The sequence below is a fragment of the Gallus gallus genome, chromosome 2 (assembly GCF_016699485.2).
Source record: "Gallus gallus isolate bGalGal1 chromosome 2, bGalGal1.mat.broiler.GRCg7b, whole genome shotgun sequence".
Classification (NCBI taxonomy): Eukaryota; Metazoa; Chordata; class Aves; order Galliformes; family Phasianidae; genus Gallus; species Gallus gallus.
This window is the reverse complement of record NC_052533.1, coordinates 80,354,342-80,366,780: the sequence shown is the minus strand read 5'-3', so window position 1 is coordinate 80,366,780 and position 12,439 is coordinate 80,354,342.

Here is a 12,439-nt window from a genome sequence, read left to right as displayed (position 1 = left end):
CCTTGTTTTCTGTTCTGTGTCTGTGTGCGTGCCATGCCTCATCAGGAAGGCACCAACAACTGTAGAAGAAGTCAAGGGTCATAGGGGGCTGTAGGCTCTCAGGGCCAGCCATGGACTTGCCATTGTGTGTGGGGGTGTGGTGCTTTGATCCTCATGTCTGTGCAAACTTCACTAGAAAAAATTACTAGCAGTCTTCAGGTTGGAATACCTGGCAAGTGGGAGGAAAGTAGCATCTGGAATGAGCCCAAGTATGGCCTGTTGGCAAGGAAGTTGCCTCCATCCCTGGAAGCATTCAAGGCCAGGCTGGACATGGCTCTAGGCAGCCTGGTCTAGTGGTCAGCAACCCTGCATGTAGCAGGGGGGTTGAAACTAGATGATTATTGTGGTCCTTTTCAACCTAGGCTATTCTGTGATTCTATGAAGGGGGAGCTCAGGGTTTTACTATGACTGTTGCATGAACTGAGATCCCATGGCAGTGCTTGAAGGACCTGTGAAGACAGTGTTCTTGTGAAGCAAGAGAGTGAGGAGGCCTGGGTGTACTGCTGGTGAGCTTCAATCCTGTTCACGTGGAGGCAAGGAATTAAATAGGGCTGTCTATAGTGTTGAATTTATGCTGTTAGATAGGAAGAAGAAATGTTGTGTCCCAAAGTCAACTTCTTAAAATGTTTTCTAATAGCTGTGGTAAAATTACTAACTAGGTTATATTTTGTATTCTTACCTAAGGGCTTAAAGAGAGGCTCTGCCATTTTGTTAAAATAATCCATCCTTGCCCACTGGCTGGGTAGAGTTGAACCGAAAATAAGTGAAATGCTTTCATTTTTGTAGGGCTGACTACAGTGGTATCTGGGGTTTATTTTCACTTTCTCTAAAGCACTTTTCCTTCTGTTAGGAAAAAGCTGAACTTAAAAGCTAGTCTTAGATTTTTCTCAAGTCGGATAAGTTATTGATGCTGTTTAGCTAACATTTTTTTAAAGCCATTCAGGAACTGCAGAAGGCTATGAGACAAGTGAAGCTTAATTTTGGAATAATTTGGAAGGTTTAGCATTTATTTTTGTTTGATGAGCCCTAAGAAATAGTTCTAGTTAATGTCTTTAGAAGTATGGGCTGTTTTAGGGATTGTTTTGCAGAGACATAAAAATTCAGGTATATGAATTTATCTTAATTTTTGAAATAGTGGAAATGGAAGGATTTGGTTGTAAAAATAAACAACTTGTGTCACTTTAGCATTGGGAAGCTATAAATGTGCTTTAGGCAATATGTCTGCTTTCTCCAAAGATCTTAAACCCCAAGGAAAATACGTTCTTTAAAATCTGAGTGAAAACCCCAGAGAATTTTAACTGTTTGGTAAAACTCAAGAGTTGTCCAAGGGTAATAAAAACTGCATCGTCTTAAATAATTGCCACCTTTATGCTGAAAACTTCATTTTTAATAGAGGCCTGTACTGGAAAGACCAGTGAGAATGCATGTGACAGTAGACAGTAAAGTGCCTCCTAAGGTGGCAAGGACTAGGAAGGAAACTCTGTGCTGCTGCATTTATTTTCTGCAAAATGGAACCTGTAAAAGAGAGAGAAGGTGGGACCACAGCACCAGATTGCTGCATTTGTCCTCCATTTGCTTACGCTGTTCATTACATTGTAGTCTTGAATGACATGAATGTGCTTTGTTCATGTCATGATCATGAAGTTCATGTAGAAGAAAGGAAACTTTTCTTCTCTTCTTTGTACTGATGCAACTATATGACAATCTCTTCAGCCATCTAACAATATTCAGGCTTTGCTGTGGGATTCAAGTCAGCAGGACTTCCAATATTAGCCCAATATGTATTTCATAACCCACTATAACAGTGCCACCAAAATTTGATTCCCTTGTAACACAATTTCACGAAAATATAGAAAATTGCACAAAAGTAGGGCATGATTGCAATTTAAGGGAAATGGTGCAGATAAATCCACTTTAATGGACCTGTTTAGTGTATGCAGAAACTTATGTACTTCATTATTTATTCTTTTTGGCTGGCTGAACTTAGAAATGCAGGACTCTCCTTTGGTTTTGTGGTTCAGTAACATTTGGTGCACAATCTCTTAGTTTCTCTTAAATAAAGGTAAATAATTTCAGTCCTGGAAAGGTGAGCTCTTTTTAATAATCAATGCAATCCACACTCTTTTCACTCTCTCAGTGCATCTTGTATTTGAGTTAGCTAAATTGTCTTGGAGCATTTTGAAATCTGTGGATGAATGTTCATTTATAGATAACTGTGCCAACACAAGTAGGGAAAAAGCTGATGAAGCGGCAGAGATCGTCATTTACTAATGGCACGTGGATGAAAAACAGACTGGCCTCTAAGAGCATTGGTAAGATTGTCCGATTGAAATAATGCAATTTCTGTTCTTCTGTTAGAAATTACTACTCCCAAACCACCATGTAACTGGGGGGGGGGGGGGGGGGGGGAAGACACAGAACAAACATCAGCAACAAAAGCATCAAATGAATGAGCAAAATAAAAAAAAGCTTCCTGTTAAAGTTATAATTTTGTTGGAAATAGCAGACTGGTCATAGTAAGCACTGGTGGTTACTAAGAAGACGCTGAGAACTACAGATACACAGTGCTTGCACTTGTCTTCAAGTTCATTAGCACAGTTTCCTCTTAAATTTAAATGGATAGCTCAGGTTTGGGATACTTGAAAGAAGTCTTAGGAGCAGTTCTTTTAAATAAAGAGATGCTCATGGGTTAGCCTTGGCTAACAGCCACATGACCACCCATCTGCTTGCTTGTTCCTCCGCCTGTGGGATAGGGCAGAAAAGAGAGGTAGTGGGTTCAGATAAAGAGAGATGGCTTATCAGTTAGTGTTGTGAGCAAAACCGATTTGATCTGGGGGAAAATAGTTTATTGTCAGTTAGAAGAGATTTGAGTAGTGAAAAACAAAGGCGAACGTTCTAACAACCGCTTTCTTCCCTACTGCTTTAAACTCCACTTCCACTCTTCTCTCCAGGTGCTGTAGCAGAGATAGTGCAGTAGCACACAGAGGTTCCTCTCTGAAGCACCTTCTCTCTATGCTTTCCCTCTGCTCTAACATAGGCTCCTAGCATACCAGTATTTTTCAGGGATATCTCATATCTACTCCAGCATAGGCTCTGCATGGTCAATGGTATTGCTTTGCAGTCGAGCAAATATCTGCAACTCTTCCTTTCTCTTTGAACTTTGCATTCATTTTGCTGTTTCTCACTCTTTTTATTTCCTCCTCCTAGAGCTCTCTTTGGCTTGTTACCCCCTGTCCCCTTCCTTAAGTATGTTTTCCCAGAAACCCCACACATGTAGCTGATGAGCTCAGCTGTGTTCTATAGTGGGTTCACTGTGATGACAACTGGAACCAGCTGTATCTGGCACTGGGCAAGCCCTGACCTCTTCACATGGAGGCCACACCTGTGGCCCCTCCCACTACCAAAACCTAATGCCTCATCTCTGTTAGTATAACATACGCTTTTTCTGTCTTATCCTATTCTTATTACTCATTGACATGGGGAAAGCTCTACTTAGCCACTACTGTTGATATCTGCTGTTGCTTGACATTACTATACTATCTGGACCACACACATCTTCTACATCTATCTAAAGATGTCCTGTATGTTAGACTTCTGATCACTTCTGTGGGTTCATCTCTCTCCTACATTGATTTAGCTCACCTGGGACAGTGCTCATCAATGACCAGGGTTAGAAATAGTGTAGAGCGGAAGATCTGAACATGGGTGACAGGTGAAGTATTCACTGGAGTAGGATGCTTGTTTTTACTCTTCACATTATAGGTTATCTTCAGCAATTTTTTTCAGAAGTTGTTGCATTTTTGCATCTTTCCCAGCTTGCTGCCAACAACAAAGTTACACAGTGGATCCTCTCTTTTCCACCACTGAAGCTGTTAAGGAAAACATCGACACTGATGCAGGAAGGACCCGTGTGAAATTTTTGGTGGTCTTTCAGTTCAGCTATAACTGCACTTTGAAAATGGTTGTACAATTAACCGTGCACTGGTATTGCAATAGTTTAATCATTTATATTGTAAGAGTTGTAGTAGACTCACAGAACGTAATTCCTGTGTTGCCAAGGCATATTACCCGTTCAAGAGGGCTATTAGATTGTTTTTCTTCTGGAGGAAATTTCAGCAGCAAGCAAAAGGCAGTGTTTTTCAGAAGGTGAGGCTTAAGGAAGGTGAATATCAGCTGCAGACATGTTGAAGAGAGACTGAATATGATTTTTGGCTGGAAGAGGGATGATGCAGTACTTCCTCGTGGTAGGTTACTGTGGGAAGGGGGAACAATTGCTATTTCTTCATCTGGGCATGACTGGAGTCATTAGCTAGGTGGGAGTCAGAATATAGTCCATCCTGACTAGGAGGAAGAGGTGCATGTGGTCTTAAATTCTCTACAACAACATAAGCCTGTGTTCAGACCGGAGCACTGCTTTATTTCAGGTAAATTAGCTTGTAGACTCCATGGTTAGTGCGGCATGTTTTATTTGGTACCTGTTTCGGCTAATGACTGTTTATGCTTGCAAATCTGATGTAGTTGATGAAATTTCTTACAAGAGCTTTCATGCAGTAGCTTCTGCTAATGTACTTAACTCAATATCCTGAAGGAGAATTTTGGCCTTCATTATTATGTCGGCTGTGGATTTTTTTTTTTCTAATATAAAAATAAGAGATGTGAGATTGACATAGGGAGTTTGAATGCTCTCAGTATACTGCATTTCTTGCATACCAATTAATTACAAGATATGGTGATTCAAGTTAGAAGAAATTATTGCCTTTCCATTCCTCAGCTGCAACAGTTTGCAGCCCACAGTCATGTTGTATGTAGTAACAAGTAGTTGCAGTCTGTAGAGCATTGGGTTTTGAACTGTGGTAGCTGACAGATTCCATTTGTGTTTAGCAATCTGTGTTTTGTTAGATGGAAACATCCAATTTGTGCTTAGCCATTGTGTCAGAAGAAGTTGCTGCTCCTCATGCTAAACCCAACAGGGATGGATGGCAAATTGGAGGTACTGGCATGGCTTGCCCCACACCCAGAATGGTTATAAATCTCTTGCAGTGAAGAATATAGCCTCTTTTCTTAAATTCTGGAGATATATATATATATATATATATTTTTTTTTTTTCCAGCAAGAGTGTGCATTCCAGAAAATGGTTTCTGCAAGCTGTTCTGGATGTCCTAACTTGACATCTAACTAGAAGAAAGGGAGAAAAGAAGTCAACAAAGAAAATGGAAAAGTGTTGTGGGAAAACCGATTATATATAAAGATATAAATAAAGGTGTATTTTTAAGTTGTTTGGGCAATGATAATATCTTTTCAGTATCTGTTGCTGGCTAAGCATTGCAAAAAAGTGTCTATTTGGCATTTATGGTCTAAGACAAGAAAAAATAAAACCTACATTTTCAAGAAAGTCACCAGAACTCTGCACTGCTATACCTATAATTACAGGGAAAGAGAAGGTAGAAAATATGCTTGTAGTGACAAAGGAAGAAGTAATAGGAAATTTGTTCCTACATTCTGTGCTTAGTCTGTTATTTTCTGAACATGCTGTAGTGATATTTTTTTTCAACAAGCTTATTGATAAATTGCTTAATGTGGTGCCTTACTATCATGTGACAGTAAGTCTTACAGTTGATTGAAAAAAAGAAGTAATAATTAAAATGTGATATCAGAAGTTGCTCTAAAATCAGAAGTTCTGCACCAAAGCAATACAAGAACTCAAGATCAGTTTTTTTCAGAAACTCTTGATGTTATCCACTAACGGTGTATGCTAATGATGTATCTGTAAATGTCACAGAGCTTGCAAGCGTTAGGTTACTTAGGTTTCATTCCATAAAACTTCTTCTCTTGTGCCTTTAAAAGTAGTTGTGATAGTACAACTCCCTGAATAGTTAGGAGTGATCTCTACCATCCTCTAGTCACCCTAAAGTACTGCTAAGTTATACATACCTGTTATACATACCTTTTATTTCTGGAATATCATCCCTTCCCACTGTGAGGAAAACACATCTGTAAGACTTTTTTTTTTCTTCCCCTGATAATGGTGGGAGAGGACTGCTACTGCCTTTATTATATTGAGGGATGTCACCACTGCCAGTAGGTAAATCCTAATATGCTTGATAGCATATTGTTGCAGGTAACAACAGTACTGATGCCCGCTGCACAAACTGAGGATGTCTTTCCCACAGCACTGCCAGCAGAAAGAGTTGTGCTATGAGAAAAGGAAACTAGATTAAATCAAATGCTTTTGGTTTTTTGTTCAAAATGAAGCAGCTGAATGCCTAGAGTTGACTATAAATCTATAAACTTAAATCTAAGCTCTTGGATAGTGGTGGACGTGGTAGCAGCCTTACTGGTGCCCCCATGTGGGACAGCCACTCTTGAGGTGCACTTAAGTCCCTGGACTAAAGGTTACAAAGCCCTGGGGAGGCAAGTTGTATTAGATCCATTTCACCTGCTCCAGAAATTATATAGATTTACTCAAAAATGGTATTCACAGGTTTTACTACAAAATTATTGTCTGTATTTTTCATTTCCTTACCCACCTGCTGCAGTTGGTTGGTTGTATTGAGGGGAGAAAGAGAGGAAGAAATATCTAACAGTGCTTAGAAAGCACACTGCGCAGGAGAAGATGAGTATTTAATAGTGAGACATAGATTTAGGATAGCCTTGACAAAACTAAAAGAAGCCCTGCTCAGTGTATCCTATATAAGGTTTGGAACTTTATGGAGAAAAACTTAATCACAATGAATCCCCTCCTTTTCTGGTAACTTCAGTCTTTGTAAGGGAAAGTAATGCACCTGTAGTGTTGAGTTGATCTTTTTATAGCCTGCCACCAGATGGAGATCTTTTCCCAAAGAAGTCCACACCATTTCTTAGGGAAAGCCCAAGAGTAGTCAAAATTATTCCCTTCCTTTGTCACTTAAAATCATGCAGTATGAATGACTTGTTACTGTTATTTAATTTAGGGTAGCTGATGATTTGCTTGGTGGACTTAGATTTTTAAAATGTTTATTTATTTATTATATTATTTTATTTAATAATATTATTTTACTTCTTTTTGAGCAGAGAGGTGTGAAAACCAGCATAGCATCCCTAGAACTATCTGTTAATAGGCAGGATATATAAAAATAAATTCTAGCTTGTGTCTCAGGCTGTGGTGTTAAACTGCAAATAGGTGAAAGTTCTGACACAATTCATCTGTGTGGAAGCTCATGCTCATTCTTAGGACTTTAATATCAGAAAAAAAGAAAAAAAAAAGAGCAGGTATGTGTGGTATTCATTTCATGATCTCCAGACACTGAAGTTTAGGTAGGTAGCAGGGAGCTGAATCCAATTAATTCAACGCTCAATTCATTTGATGTTTCATTGACAGCAAGTGGCATTTGTTGCTCTCTTCATGTTGTCTCACCAGTAAAAATCATTAGTGCAGTCGTAATAGGCTTAAACTTCTGGCACTACTGCTGCACCCGCAGTACAGAGGCCTTCTCTTGACCCACTTGACAGAAATCCCAGAGGGGTCAGCTCCTATGTGTTGGTTAATTAGTTAGCTTGCTGGATGATCCCTCCGATAAGGTTTGATTGAGTTGTCTTGGCAGGGTTAGGCTTGTCTGTTTGTGATTGATATTGTAGATAGTTTTTATGACTAAAGGAACCACTGCAGTGATTTGTGAATGTTGGAATTGGGCAGAATTCTCAGGAGATGCTGAAAACATCAGCTCCTTGGTTTCAAGGGAAGCATGCCGATGCAATGTAAAATAATTAGCCAGAAAAAGATATTTAAATATATATACAGATATAGATATATAAGATGTTTAAATATTGGTGGCTAATATTGGTTTATCTTCCCAAGTCCTGCAGTTTCTCACTTCCCTGCTTTGTGGGTCAGATGCTTTGCAGCCAATTTACATCGATTCCTGGCACTGTTTTTAAAGGAAGCAAGGGGGAACAGTGAGAAGTCTCACTTTCTGCCAACAACAGGAAGTGTATGCTCTTTGAGTCAGACAGCTTGTTTCAGCGATGCCTTTTGTTGAACCAACAAATTGCTTGACTGCACATTTGATCTTAACAGTGTACTGCTGCTTGGCAAATCCCTGGAAATGCATGAGCACAGAGCAGAGGCATGGATGGGCAAGTGGAAGGCACTACACCACTGCAATCCTCCTTTTTCAGAAGCAGTATGCACTTTACAGGCCACTTGTCTGAGAGAAGAGAGGAAATGGTGATAACACCTTTCTCAAGAGCTTTCCTATGGCTCTGAATGTGCAGCTACTGAAATCTTGCTAGGGATGGGCACTGGAGTAGAATGAGGTCTTCTGTTAGCATTTCTGGTGATGCTGCTAAGCCACATAATTTCGCTTTCCTGCATCTCAGATGGAGAGTTACACTCTTGGGTCATTTATTTAATTTTTCTGTCTGACGTGGGCTAAGGAACTCTGTGAGGTCTAGAAATTTGTTCTACATTTTTTCAAAACTTCCATAAGTCAGTTTGAAATCCCAATTTTCCTGATTCATAGTTAAAATCGAAACTAAAGCAAGGCTAGTTTTTAGTATTTTGTTGTCCCCCAGATATCTTTGTATTAATTTACCATTCCCTCTGCTCTGCTCCCTAAACCCGATGTGTTTGTTTCTCCTAGATATGTGCTTTGTGGCTCCATGCCAGAAAATATGCCAAGGCGTGCTGTGGAGGTGAACACATCCCTCTGAGGAAACGTAGCTGAGGCTGGTGGACACCTGTGAGGCAGTTGTCTAATGGCTGAGGGTCGGGGTTGTGACACAACGTGCTTTGCTCCCACATCATCCTGTGCTCTTGCTGCAGCTCTGACACTGGAGGTACAGATCAGCCTCAGCAGGGCACATCCCAGGCTGAATGCAAAGGGTGTGCGTAAGCAGTGGTCGGCCTCCAACTGCAATGTTGTCAGGAAGCACTCATGGTGGGAGAGGTTACAGAGTGAGACTGTGTTAGAGTCCCTGTGAAAAAGCCTTTACTCTGCTTATCTGGAGTGAAAGCTCCCAGGATGCCCTCAGCACTGAAAAATATGAGCTGTGCAGCTTCCCGTGGTGTGGCATTAAGAAGCAAAGAGCCCTGGCCCTCTGCTCCCATACACCTTTTGGAGAGCTGCTCCTCAGAGCTGCTAGCTGACATGATCCTGCCTGTTCTCATCACACCAGCAGCTTTAGCTTCCTAAAGATTAGTGCAACGTGTATTGAGTTCAGAGAAAAAGTTAGGTACTGATGTGATATTCCCAATGATGTAAGTGGCCAAAGGCTCAGTGGACAAAGCACATGGCACAGTAGCATGTGGAAAGGCTGACTTTTTGACTCAAATATTTATCAACTTGTAAAGGAAATTGGGCAAGCAGTTCACTTAGGAGAAGCAGAACCAAAAGGAAAGCTCTTAGCTTTCCCCTTTGCACATACTGTTTCTCCAGAGAAGCTGTGGTGATCCTGCAAAATTTGACAAGGAGGGTGTAACAAGTCCTTCCCTATTTTCTGGAAATCCCACCCTCTTGCCACAGCTTATCTGAAGTTTCTATTTTGCACGTTGGTATTTGTGCACTTTCCAGTGAGCCTTCTGTTTTCTGCTGTAAACCAGCCTGCTAACTAAATCCATCATATGCTTCCTTTTCTTTGGAGCACAATGTTTCCACTGTTGTTTTTTTGCTTGTTGCTTTGCTTTCCCTGAAATCATTGGAAGGCTAAATAGAGCGATTTGGGGATCTTCTTTTTTTCCTTTTTTTCCAGCTTAGAAAAGCATCTCAATTGGCTGATTGCTACAAAACAGGTTTTGTGTGTTTTTATATATGATGTGTCTTTAGTAAAGCTCATTATTTTTCTATGGGAAAACAGAAGAATCAGAGAGAAGACCTCCTTCCAGTATTGTTTTATCTGTGCCTCGTTTTGAGACATTTGCAAAGCAAATGTTGTCTTACTGCAACAATTGATCATGGAAAAGATTGTGTGTCTTTGCATGTTAGGCCAAAATGTTCCATAAGTTTAAGTAGTGTAAGATCTCTCAGTAAAGGAAGGTAAGCTAGCAACTATTGGTCAAATATATATCAATTAACTATTTAGAATTAGATGCATATAGTGTGCCCACACGAACATGCTTTGATATAATTGAAAGCCTGATTTTTTTCTTAGATTTGAACCCTTTTTACAGTTTTGAGCTTAGTGCCAGGGCCTGCAAATATGGAGTCCTGAGTTTATGACCCACTGAAGAGGAAGCCTAGCTTGTGGTTAGCGGATAAGCAAGTGGTGGAAGACCTGACTGCCAATCCTGATTTTGTCACTAACTCATTGCATGATCTTGCGTAAGGAATTCAGGCTTTGCCACAATTTCCCTTTCAGGAAAGGGGGAAGGATTTAGTAGTTTCACAGTAATGGTTCTTTTTACCAACTCTTCTGGAAACTATGGAGTAGGTTTAAAGATAATAGGATGAAATGGTATTTCTATTTTGTTCTGAGTCATTAAAGAGAATTCCATTTATTGTAATCATCCCCCTCTTTTCACCCCCAGTCAAGAGAGCTAAATATCTCCTATATTTCAAATAAAAATTTATATTCTCCAGAACTGTATCTCTAGAGACTGTGATATTAAGAAATATCAATAGCAAATATTTTAGCATTGATGACAAACTGAAAAGGATTGTTAAGAAGGATTTACACTACATGACTCTGCTTTGGCAGGTATTGCAGAAAAAAGGAAGTATGAATGTATAGCAAGAACACCTGCATTGGCTATGTCGATTTTTTTATTTTTTTATTTTTTTGCAAGAGGAGGGTGGAAAGTTGCTGATATCCAAACAAAAAGTAGTTTTAGTTCACAATTTGATTTTACATTTAAAAATAATCAAGGCAAGAGGCCAACTCTTTCATTGTATAAAAGATGGCCAAATATTAAGAATATTGTCAATTTTTTTCCCCCTGAAATGCACTGGTTTCGGCCTTCCTTAATTCTGTGGTAATAAACCTTACGGTAGAAAGTAATTTCTTTCTTCATCGCTGCTGAACTCAATGTGTTAATTTTTCCACCCAGTCTTCTATCACCCTTCATTTCCCTTCTAGTCTCCTTATCGCTTCTGGTACATTTGCCCCTACCTTCAATGGCCAAATTATGATTCAGCCATCAAGAACTGTTTTACAAACTCAAACAGATGTCTGTAGTCTCTGTTTTCTGATTCAGGTTCTGGAATTTCATTGAAAGTCTTTAGTTTTAGATTTCTTGATATCTACTAATAAGTGTATTTCATTGCCATCCTAATACTGCACTGATGTTTCTACTTTCTGCTGATTTCTACTCTCTCTGCGGATCAGGATTCAATCTTTGTTAAAAGGTCGATTACATGCAGTGTATTTATGACTTAGGGAGAAGCAGAATACTGTAAATGCGTGAACTGCAGGGTGTTTTAGTCGTGAATTCTTCATCAGCTTGATTATTTTCCCTCATTCACTTTTACTTGGGTTCTTTAGTAGAATTCTCCTGATGGGTACTATCATAATATCAGACCTTTTAAACCTGTTTTGTGCCTCAGGCACTTACATTTAAAATGGTAAGGCAGATGTTTCCAAAGCAGAAGTAATCATTCTAATTTGTACTAATATTTAATGAGCCTAAAAAAAAACACCCTACCAATATGTGGAAGTGTGTTAAGTGCATTTGCTATAGACTATGCAAATGAAATACTATATATATTGTTAGACTCTATTCATGTCAGCTTAGTGACTGGATACAATGCAAAAATAGTTTTTTAACGTTTCAGAGTAGGACTTCTGTGATGGGAGGGTAAATCTTAAATGTGCTGTGCTAAAGAAAGAAAAAAAGTAAAATTCATATGCAGGTGCTTCTATTATATGTGCCGGCAAATGTGTTTTTCAGCAAGTATTTAATTTCTCTTCTCCTGCACGAGGGAGAATGGTCCTGCAGTCTTTCCCTTGGTTAAGCACAGGAACCTCTGTACGATGATAAATGTACTTTTTGTATCCTACAACCACCAGTTAAACAAATCTGCAGTGTTTGAATCCGTATTTGAACATCCCTCAATTTTAAGAGTGCTTTGGATCTCTCTTTTAATTTTGATGGCATATAAAGGCTGCAGTATGTAATCCTTATCAGTGCAACAGGAATGCTGCAAAGCTGCAGCCAAATAGACCTAACTGCAACCTTCCAAAGAAAAATAGAGAGAAAGAGAAAGAAAACTCCTTTATTTGTAGCCTATCATATGTATGTGTTAAACGGCTCCCTGAGTATTTATATTGTTTTCTGAGTTGTTCTGGTAAACTTTCATTCCGACACATTTTCTTGAAGGATCAGCACACCGCCCGCAGGCTCTGAGCGGCCCGTGAGGCCTTAGAGAGTGTCCTAGGGACTGCTAGGGAGGTGAGGAAGAGGGGCTTGTGTGCTTGGGGCCCTTGGCC